General features: G+C 47.4%; 1 long non-coding RNA gene across 1 annotated transcript in view; it reads left to right on the forward strand.

Moving 5' to 3' along the window:
* Positions 1-9,435, forward strand: part of LOC135050544 (uncharacterized) — a 103,156-nt gene extending 93,721 nt beyond the window's left edge. Inside the window, exon 2 of the long non-coding RNA XR_010241653.1 lies at positions 8,470-9,435. This is a non-coding gene — a long non-coding RNA (uncharacterized LOC135050544). The remainder of the gene's footprint in view (positions 1-8,469) is intronic.
* The last annotated feature ends 1,357 nt before the right edge of the window (positions 9,436-10,792 follow it).

Genomic DNA, 10,792 nt, shown 5'->3' on the forward strand with positions numbered 1-10,792 from the left:
CACCACCGCACTGAGGACACCGCTGGCACCCCTGCACAGCTGACACTGTCGGCACCACCGCACTAAGGACACCACTGGCACCCTTGTACTCCCAACATTGCTGGCACCACATCATTGAGGACACTGCTGGCACCCCTGCACTGCCGATACTGCCAGCACCACCGCACTGAGGACACCGCTGACACCCCTGCACTGCTGGCACTACTGCTCTAAGGACACCGCTGGCGCCCCTGCACTGCCAACACTGCAGGCACCACCACACTGAAGACAGCGCTGACAACCCTGCACTGAGGACCCTCTGTCACAGTAAGTGCACTATTGGTGTATCTAACCTGCACTGTATCCAACCTGCACTGTAATCCATGCTGTATCTGACCCACACTGTATCCGACCCACATTGTAATTGACCTGCACTGCCACCACCACGCTGTATCTGACCCACACTGTATCCGAGCCACATTGTACTTGACCCTCACTGTATCCAACCCACTTTGTATTTGACCTGCGCTGGATCCAACCCACACTGTATCCGACCTGTGATGTATCCAACCCACCCTGTATCTGACTTGCGCTGTAACCTGCACCTTATACGGCCTACACTGTATCTGACCCACAATATATACAACTCACAGTGTATGCGACCCATACTGTATCTGACCTGCACTGTATCTCACACTATATCCGACGCGCACTGTATCTGACTTGCGCTGTAACCTGCACCTTATACGGCCCACACTGTATCTGACCCACAATATATACAACTCACAGTGTATGCGACCCGTACTGTATCTGACCTGCACTGTATCTCACACTATATCCGACGCGCACTTTATCTGACCTTGCACTGTAGCCAACCCTCACTGTATGCGACAGGCACTGTATACAACCTGCACTGTAGCCTACACTGTATCCAACCCAAGGGTATCCAACCCGCACTCTGACCTGCACTGTATCTGACCCAAACTGTATCCTGCATTGTATGTGACCTGCACTGTATCTCGCACTGTATCCAACCTTGCACTGTAGCCAACGCAAACTGTACCCAACCCAATACTGTAACCTGCACTGAATCCGACCTGCACTGTATGCGATTTGAACTATATACAACCCGCAATGAAATCCACCAATACTGTATCCAACCTGCCCTGTATCCAGCTGCACTGTATCTGACCCACACTGTAACCTGAATTGTATCTGACCTGCTTTGTATCCAACCTGCACTGTAACCCGCACTGTGTCTGACTGGCATTGTATCCGACCAGCACTGTAACCTAATCAATCTTTAACTGTGTTTCCCAAGTATTCCGCACTGTATTACACAGGTACGGAATGTGCTGTATTTTGTGATTGGGGAGATTTTGGGGAACTGCTCAACAAAATGGCTGATTGAGCAGGGCTCTACAGGGGTACAGAGTGCCAGTCGTCATTGACCCAGGGCCCTCAGGAGGGAGGTACAGACTGGGCACTGAGAATAGGCATATGCTGGGGGCATGTACACTTGTGTAGGGGGCATCAATGTCTGCTGTTGCTATTTTACACATGGTTTCGGTTTATTTTTCTTTGTTGTTTGGTAACTACTTTAGAGCAATGATATTCTACACACAATTCTCAGGAAATTTCTGTGTTGGGATTCTTTTCTATTGATAGTACTTGTGAGTTGGTTTATTTGGTTATTGCCAGAGCCGTAACTAGGATGAGCTGGGGCGCAACCAGCCGCCACCAAAATTTATATTAGACAGTGACTGTCAGCTCTGCTTCCACTACAAGCAGATGCGGAAGCCGCGAGCAGTGCACGCGCCTCGACCACCCCCACACCATATGGTAATCATCTCCACCGCCTTTCCCCCAAAAGCCCTGGAGCATATATCGTGTAAGCGCAGCAGTACGGAAAGCTGCGAGTAATGCCCGCTTCCCCGCCCCACACTGAGCCACGCGATCGTCTCCACGTCCTCCCTTCCCAAGCTGGAGCTTATAGCAGAGCTGGATTAAAGGGGGGCAGAGTTGCCCAGACATGGCCCCCGCTGTTGGAAGCCGGACAGACCTTCTGCAAAAGGTCTATCCCGAAGAAGTCCCCATAGAGCAGCTTTGCTTCTCCGAAGCGCCGCTGTCTCTGGTTCTCTGTCGGCTACCTCTTTCTCCCTGCTGTATGGGGGTGAGTGTTCTCCGTGTTTGGGGAGAAGTGATGACCTGACAGGTGGGGGTCCAGTGTGCCGGCCGCTGCTACGTCCCAGCGACGTGGAAGGAAGGAGTGCAGACAGTTGCTAGTGCTGGGCAGAGTTGCCGATCTTTTCGTCTTCGTGGGGGGGGGGGGCTGCCTACTGTGATGCTGGGAACAAAGGGGTGCTGTCTGAGATAAATATTGTACCATGCCACATGTTATATATGATGCTAGAATAAATAGCTTTTTACTACATGCTACAGAGCAGTGCTGTGTGGCTTTGCTTCTACATTATCCACACCTGGATTATAAATATTATATATATATATATTGTGACAAGAACACTGGAATAGTGTTTGAGAGCAGGTATGTTTGTCCCAGGTTCTTGTCTTACATGTTTTAGAAAATGTAAACTTCTAGGAAAATGTTTTTATTTTGCTGAGAGAGAGAGAGAGAGAGACTCTCTTTGGCCTCACAGAGGACTAATCAGGGCTTTCAGCTGTGCAAGAGCCTTATAGGGCTGCTAGCCTGATTAGTGTGTGCATACTGCCTAAGTGCTAAAACACACGAGGCGGCTATCGCCGCCCGGCAAACACACGGCCGGCTTTTAACCGCTGCCGTGATGTAAAGACACATGCAGCGCAATGTGTCCTTACACACGGCACGGTGCCGGCCCGGCTGCCGGGTAACAGCCGGGACTCACCACTGAATAGTCCGGCTGCCGGCCCGTGCTCCTGCCGTCCGTCTGATTCAGTGTATAAGCACTGTCAATGAGTGCTTACACACACAGCAGCTATTCGCCGGGAACGATGTGTTTCCCCGCCCATACATCACATGGTTTATTGCTAAAAACACAGTACAACCCGCCCACATCAGTGCACTCACTGCAGGCGTAGTTTGGAGAAAATGGCAGAGCTAGATATTGACACTGAGAGACTGATTTCCTTGGTAGAAATCAGACCAGTTTTGTGGGATAAAACTCTTGAAGTTTATAAAGACAGAAATGCCACCAGAAAGGCTTGGCACGAGCTTTGCTGTGATTTGAAAGCTGATTTCAATGAGCTTGCTGAGAATGATAAAGAACTGTTTGGTTAGTATTTGATTTATTGTTTCGATTTATAATACAGTTGTGTCATATATATATATATATATATATATATATATATATATATATATATATATATATATATATATATATATATATATGTCTATATATCTATGCATATGTTTGTGTTCTTTTCGGACTCAGTACATTTTTCTAATCAACTTTCTATTGGGCCAAACTGGGAATACTTTTTTGTTGTAGTTTTCTGTGTCAAGCAACTGTGCACCAGTGCCGTAACTAGACATTTTAGCGCTGTGTGCAAAAAACAGCATCAGCGGACCCCACACTTATGTAATATAAGGGCAGTGTGCGCCGCAGCCGTTCCAAAAAATATAGGGTCATGGCTTCATGGGGAAGGTGTGTGGCCACAAAAGAATCCCAATTCATACTACGGTGCAGAGTAGTCTCCATTATTTAAATTACACCGCACAGTAGCGCCACTACACCAGGTAGAGCCCCTTTTACACAGTACGGCTGATAGATTCCCCTTTTTACACATTACGGCAGACAGAGGGGGGTCATTCGGATTTGATCGCTCGCTAGCAACTTTTGGGTGCGCTGCGATCATAGAGTCGCCGCCTATGGGGGAGTGTATTTTCACTTTGCAAGTGTGGGAACGCCTTTGCAGCTGAGTGGCCACAAACCAGTTTTTGCAGTTTCTGAGTAGCTCTGGACTTACTCAGCCACTGCGATCACTTTAGTCTTTTTGGTCGTGGAATTGACGTCAGACACCCGCCCTGCAAACGCTTGGACACGCCTGCATTTTGGCAAACACTCCCAGAAAACGGACAGTTGCCAACCATAAACACCCTCTTCCTGGCAATCACCTTGCGATCGACTGTGCGAATGGATTCTTCGTTAAATCTATCGGCCAGCACCGATCCTCTTTGTACCCGTAGGACGCGCCTGCGCATTGCAGTGCATATGCATGCACAGTTTGTCCAAGTTTTAACATGATCACAGCGCTGCAAAAATTTCCTAGCGATCGAACAACTTGTAATGACCCCCAGAGTCCCCCCTTTTACACATTACGGAAGACAATCCCTGTTTTAGCACATTACGGCAGCCAGTCCCCCTTTTCACACATTCTGGCACTCAGGATTTCCCTTTTTCCACATTACGGCAGCCAGTCCACCTTTCATACATTAGGTAAACAGGAGAGATAGATAGATAGATAGATAGTTAGATAGATAGATAGACAGACAAATAGCAGCGCTATGTAATTGGTGGCAGCGTCACATGCAGCTGTCCCTCTCCTTCCGCATTGGCTGGCCGCCGCCGCTGTGAATGCTGGGATGAGGGAGGCGCATCCCAGCATTCACAGCGGCGGCGTCCAGACAATGCAGAAGGAGAGGGACAACTGCAGCAGCGCCACCAACAATTACACTGCGCTGCTGCAGCTCCAGAGTCCCCCTACTCCTCCCCTGCCCCCGGAGCTGCTCCTCTCCGGCGGCAGCACACGCACACAGGCGGCTTGTAGTGACTCATTACAATGCCGCTGATGACTTACCGACGCCGGAATCCCAACAACACAATGCCGACAGGGGTGGCGAGCGGAACGCAGCCCCTTGCGGGCTAGCTTCGCTCGCCACACTGCGGGCACGGTGCCTCGCTACGCTCGGCACACTATTATATTATCCCTCTATGGGTGTCGTGGACACCCACGGAGGGAGAATATGTTGGGATTGTGGCAGTTGGGATTCCGTCGGCGGTATCTTGACCGCATCCCACATATATATATATATATATATATATATATATATATATATATATATATATATATATACACACACCAGGGCCGTAACTATGTGTGTGCCAAGGGGGCTTGGCACACAGCGCAGTTGCCCTGAGGGCGCAACGGCCAGCGGCATGTAATGAGTCAAATTGACTCATTACATGCCGCCGAAGTCTGCGCCGTGCGCCCCGCTGTGTAGGGAGAAGAGGACCAGCGCCGGGCAGCGGAGAGAAGGAGGAGGAAGGAGGGGGAGTAGTGAGCCGCAGCAGCGCTATTTGATTGGTAGTAAGCGCCGCTGCAGCCAGGGCCGGATTAAGCCCTCGGGGGGCCCGGGGCACCAAAGACAGCAGGGCCCCCCAGTGGACCACCAGCCCCTACAGTTACCCCCCCCCTCCACCCCGCTGCTCACCTCCCGCGGTCACAGGCAATGGGAGCCGCGCTGCAGCAGGGGGAGAAGAGAAGACACCAGGCTGCCGTGGTATGAGGGATCCACGCTGCCGGGGGAGGAGTGCGGATGTGCATGCGGCTCCCTCCCCCCTCCTCTCGGGCAGCACGGTCGGGGACTGAGTCAAGCAATCTCCAGGCTCTGCCACCAGCAGCATCTCTCCTGGCAGCAGCGAAGGCTGGAGATTGCTTGACTCAGTCCCCGACCGTGCTGCCCGAGAGGAGGGGGAGGAAGCCGCATGCACAGCGTGGATCCCTCCTACCCCGGCAACCTGTAGATCGGTGCAGAGCTTCGGCCGGGGGGCCCCTTAAAACAGGGGGGCCCGGGGTACTGACCCCCGGGGCACCCCCCTTAATCCGGCTCTGGCTGCAGCATCCCCCTCTCCTCCTGTATTGGCTACCCGGCGCTGCTAAGGATGCTGGGATGCGGTTCCCCAGCATCCACAGCACCGCCAGGCAACCAATATAGGAGGAGAGGGGGATGCTGCAGCGGCGCTTACTACCAATCAAATAGCGCTGCTGCGGCTCCCTGCTCCCCCTCCTTCCTCCTCCTTCTCATCTCACACAGCCTACACCGAGAGGAAGCTGCACGAGGAGCCTGTCAGCGGGGAGAAGGTAAGTATATTCTCTCTCTCTCTCGGACACCGTCTTCCGCAATGTGTAAAAAGGGGTCCCGTCTGCCGCAATGTGTAAAATGGGGTACCGTCTGCCGCAATGTGTAAAATGGGGTCCCGTCTGCCGCAATGTGTAAAAATGGGGACTGGCAGCCGCAATGTGTAAAAAGGGGGCCTGGATGCCGCAATGTGTAAAAAGGGGGACTGGCTGCTGTAATGTGTAAAAAGGGGGACGCTGTCTATTGTAATGTAGAAAAGGGGCGCTACTGTGCAGCGTAATTTGAATAATGTAGACTACTGTGCACCGTAGTATGAATTACTATTATTTTGTGGCCACGCCCCTTCCCCATTAAGCCACGCCCCTATAAATTTTTTTGCACCCCTACGGCGCGCACTGCCCCTATCTTACATTGGGGGGGGGGGCGCCACTTTCGTTTCTTGCACACAGCGCTAAAATGCCTAGTTACGGCACTGACACACACACACACACACACACACACACACACACACACACACACACACACAATGTACATCCACCGTTACTCCCACTAAAGTCCGTACCGGCCAGGTGCTCACCCAGGTAAGATACCTCACAAATACACTACGAACTCGGGTGCCACTCAAGGGTCTCTGCAGTTAGTACAACAGACAGTGGATCTTGTAAATCAACGTTTTGATTTAATGACTAAATCGTCATCAGGATGTGAAACTGAGGCCGATTTAGACATGAAATGGAAACGTTGATCTACAAGATCTACTGTCTGTCGGACTAACTGTGCAGACCCTTGAGTGGCACCAGCCTTCGTTGTGTGTGTGTGTGTGTATATATATATATATATATATATATATATATATATACATACATACACACACTTACAGGTAGTTTGGTACTCAGAAGCACGCAAGTTACCCTGATATCCTGGCCTGGTCCAGCATGTACTAGGCTTGAAAAGTGAACAATTGTAGAAGTGATGGCACTCAGACGCTTTTGGGAACACAAAGGAATTTATTCACAAAGTAACATGAGGCAGCACATCTACGTTTAGGTGCACAACGCAACATCTTCGGGATTTATTAAACAAAAGCACAACATATAAAAAACACAGATGAGCAACATTAGTATGGCAACTTAAACAATTTTAAGGTGCGCACAAATTGTGCCTAAAAAAACGCACATGTAGAACAGTGACTTTGCGGGTATATAAGGTATATATGCAATACTCCGTTTGCACACATATCACTTGTTGCTGACATTGTGCATAACCAAAACCAAAACTGGGGAGCACCACGGGTCATTGATGTGACAGGTGAACGTCATCAAACAAGGTGCGGGAGGACTGTGCCAAACACGACTGGGGCCCAGCTGACCGTAAATCTCCTGTTGTGTTTACATTTTTAGCACAGTTTAATGAAAATGACTACAGTCAGATTTTTGACATTTGCCGGGACACAGCTCCAATGTCTGTTACAAAGTATTTGGCAAATATTTGTCTGACGTTGTTTGCGGTCATGCCTCCTCGTGCTGTGGGTTCACGTTGCCAATCTTCCAAGCCTGTTATTGATGTAGTGTCCTCAATCTGAAACCCATCTCTAGCCCTAACAAAATTATGGAGAATTATACAAGCCTTGACAATGTCAACGGCAAAATCGGGATTGACATTAATTGGTCTATGGAAAATTCTCCACTTATTAGTTAGAATGCCAAATGAGCATTCCACATATCTACGGGCTCGACTCAGGCGGTAGTTAAAAATTCTTTTGTCTTGCGTCAGGTTTGGCCCACCATAAGGTCGGAGTAGATGCTTATGAAGTGCAAATGCTACGTCACCTACAAACACATATGGCACTTTAGGACTTTCTGTTCCTGGTAGACATTTCTCGTCTGGAAGTTGGTGTGTGTTTGTTATAATTGACCTCTACAGACTAGATCTTTTCCAGATAGCAGAGTCGCAGTCTTTACCAAAACTTCCTATATTCACGTAGACAAAGCGGTATTTGGAGTCTGCAATGGCCATTAACACTACAGAATAGTAATCTTTGTAATTGAAGTACATTGAGCCGCTGCTGGATGGACAAATTAGTCGGATATGTTTGCCATCTAATGCCCCTATGCAATGTGGGAAGTTTGCGTTTTTCTCAAAATCAGCTGCTATCGATTGCCAGTGTTCTTTTGTAGGTGTAGGTAGGCATTCTGATTGCATGACTGACCAAATGGCTCGGCAAACTTCTTTAATTATCTGATTTGCAGTTGAAATTCCAATTCGATAACTATAGTGTAGATCAGTAAAAGTGCACCCACTTGCCAGATATCTGAAAAGAAGAAATGCAAACTATGAGTAATTGGTCAGTAGGTCTTTGGTAAACATTACAAAATGTAAAACATTTATATTGTTATTGAATTATATTGTTCTAGGTAAAGAAGTCATGAGAAGATGGAGCAATATTCGAGACTCCTTTGCAAAGTCTTTCAAAAAAATAGAAGAAAGCAAGAGATCTGGAGCTGGGGCAGTGAAGCATAGGAAATATGTGTTTCATGACCAGATGCAATTCTTAAAAAAATTGTATGTGTGTCGGGATACTGAAGAAAATTTCACTCTGGAGGATGTCATACCAGATAACCCAGTTGAAGATGCTGTGAGGGAAAACTCAGTTCCTGAAAATGAGCCCAAAAATACAACAGAGACTCTACCAACACCAGCAGCCAGTGCCACACATGGTGGTTTTCGACCACAAACACGCCGCCGTAAGCCAGATGAAGTAGAATTAAAACTGCTAAAGGCTCTGGAACCTGAAAAGCCAAATCGTCATATATCTTTCTTTCAGGGGATCATGCCTGCTTTAGAGAAATTAGACGAAGATGAAATATTACAGTTCCAAATGGGGGTTCTTCAACTGATTTCTAATATAAATCAGCAGAAGCGGAGATCCTTGCAGCCTTCGCCCCTGCCTTATCAGTCTATGCCAATGCACCAAACACTATTGCAAGCAATGCCTCCACAACAACCTTATGGCCAAAATCCTATGCAACAAGCCCAACCTCCGCTAACATCTCAATTGTACCCACATTTTGGAAACATGCCTCCAATAAATAGCCCTCAAAGTTGTCCCTCTCAAACTCCATCCCCTGCACCGTCTTCTGGTTCATACAGTTCCGTGGACTTTTCATCACTGCACCCATTATAAATACCAATCTAGCCCTGATTCTACCAAATTTGTTACAAATCACACACATGGTGCATAACACATGCAATTTAATTTCCACCGTTGGCTGTTTGTTACATTTGTTACCTAATGTTTTGGATATAAGTTAATTGCAAATATTGCTCATACTTTAAATATGTCCATTTTCAGTGTGAAATAAAAACATTGTACTTTCAAATGTCTTTGATTTACTTACCTCAGTGCAACTGCTAACATTTGAACAGGTGGAATACAATTTCGCATTGTAGTGTTCTCATGTTGAATATGGGCTCTCAGCCGCATATGTAATTCGTCAAAAGATGACAAGGACATGCGGAAATAATTGAAGAATTTATTCTCATCTGCTCTTAGGTCTTCAAATAGTGAGTTGAATGTATTCAATTCATCTCTTCTTAAGTTTATTGGGTGAACCCAATAAAGCCGCTTATGCCTCTGTGCTCGTCGGCGACGATATAACAACCACAACGCAATAATACGTTTGCGATCCATGTGATAATGCTGCTCAGTCACACACACACTGTGAAATGCTGCTGCTGCTGCACATGCCTACTTCATCCCAATTTAGAAACACAGCATTAAAACCGGCTAAAAGCTGTTGCATGTGAAAGGCTCAGCCGGCCGGCAAAAAACCGGACAGCTTTTGTCCGGCTTTTTGCCGTCCGGCCAAAACCGGGTAGTGTGTTACAGCCCTAAGGAGACTGGAGAATCTCTGTGAGAGAAACACGCTTCCTTATACAAGTGAGCCATACAGTATTGACTGGAAAACTTTGTGTTTTTGTTTAGAGACAGTTACAGTAGGAACCACTAAACAAATCCCCTCTTGCGCTATAAATAATATGGTATGGCTCAAAAGTTCAAAATAAAAACAAATTGATAATTTCATATAATCTATATTTTTTATTTCGTGAAAAATAGACATATGTATATATATATATATACTCTCAAATAAACTATTAGACCGGTCAAGAAAATCGCTAACAATATCTTTGCATATCTAAAGGAGGTGGATCTAGGTAAACTCTGTGCACAGAGAATAAAAATTTTTTTTTTTATAAAAAATGTATAAAACTCAGTCCATATATTGAAATAAAAAACAAATTGCCAGCTGTGATTTGCACCCTTGCTGTGTATTGAATTTCCTCTATAAGCTGCCACTCGTTATAAGGAAATATTATTGTGCAGAAATGATCGCTCCACACTGGAGCCTTACGTGTAGCTCACACCGGTTGTTGTACCACGGGAGAATCCAATGACAGACGAGGCGGTCTCGGGCTGCGGGAATGGCGCTGCACTGGCGCCTGCTGTGTTGAGTGTTTTACCCGACTTCCAAGCTCTATGAGTCCACACCTCTATGTGCCGTATGCAGACACCACAGTCGCGGTTGTGATCTCCCGATCTCCGGTTTGTCCACAGATGTTACCGCTAGCTGATGTGGTAATTTGGGGGTGCAATGAAGGCTGGTACAAGGGTTCCGTGCATTGGCCAATCCACCAACTAAACCCCCATCATTTATTTATTGAATTGTTGAGGATAAG

Source organism: Pseudophryne corroboree, chromosome 2 (assembly GCF_028390025.1).
Source record: "Pseudophryne corroboree isolate aPseCor3 chromosome 2, aPseCor3.hap2, whole genome shotgun sequence".
Lineage (NCBI taxonomy): Eukaryota > Metazoa > Chordata > Amphibia > Anura > Myobatrachidae > Pseudophryne > Pseudophryne corroboree.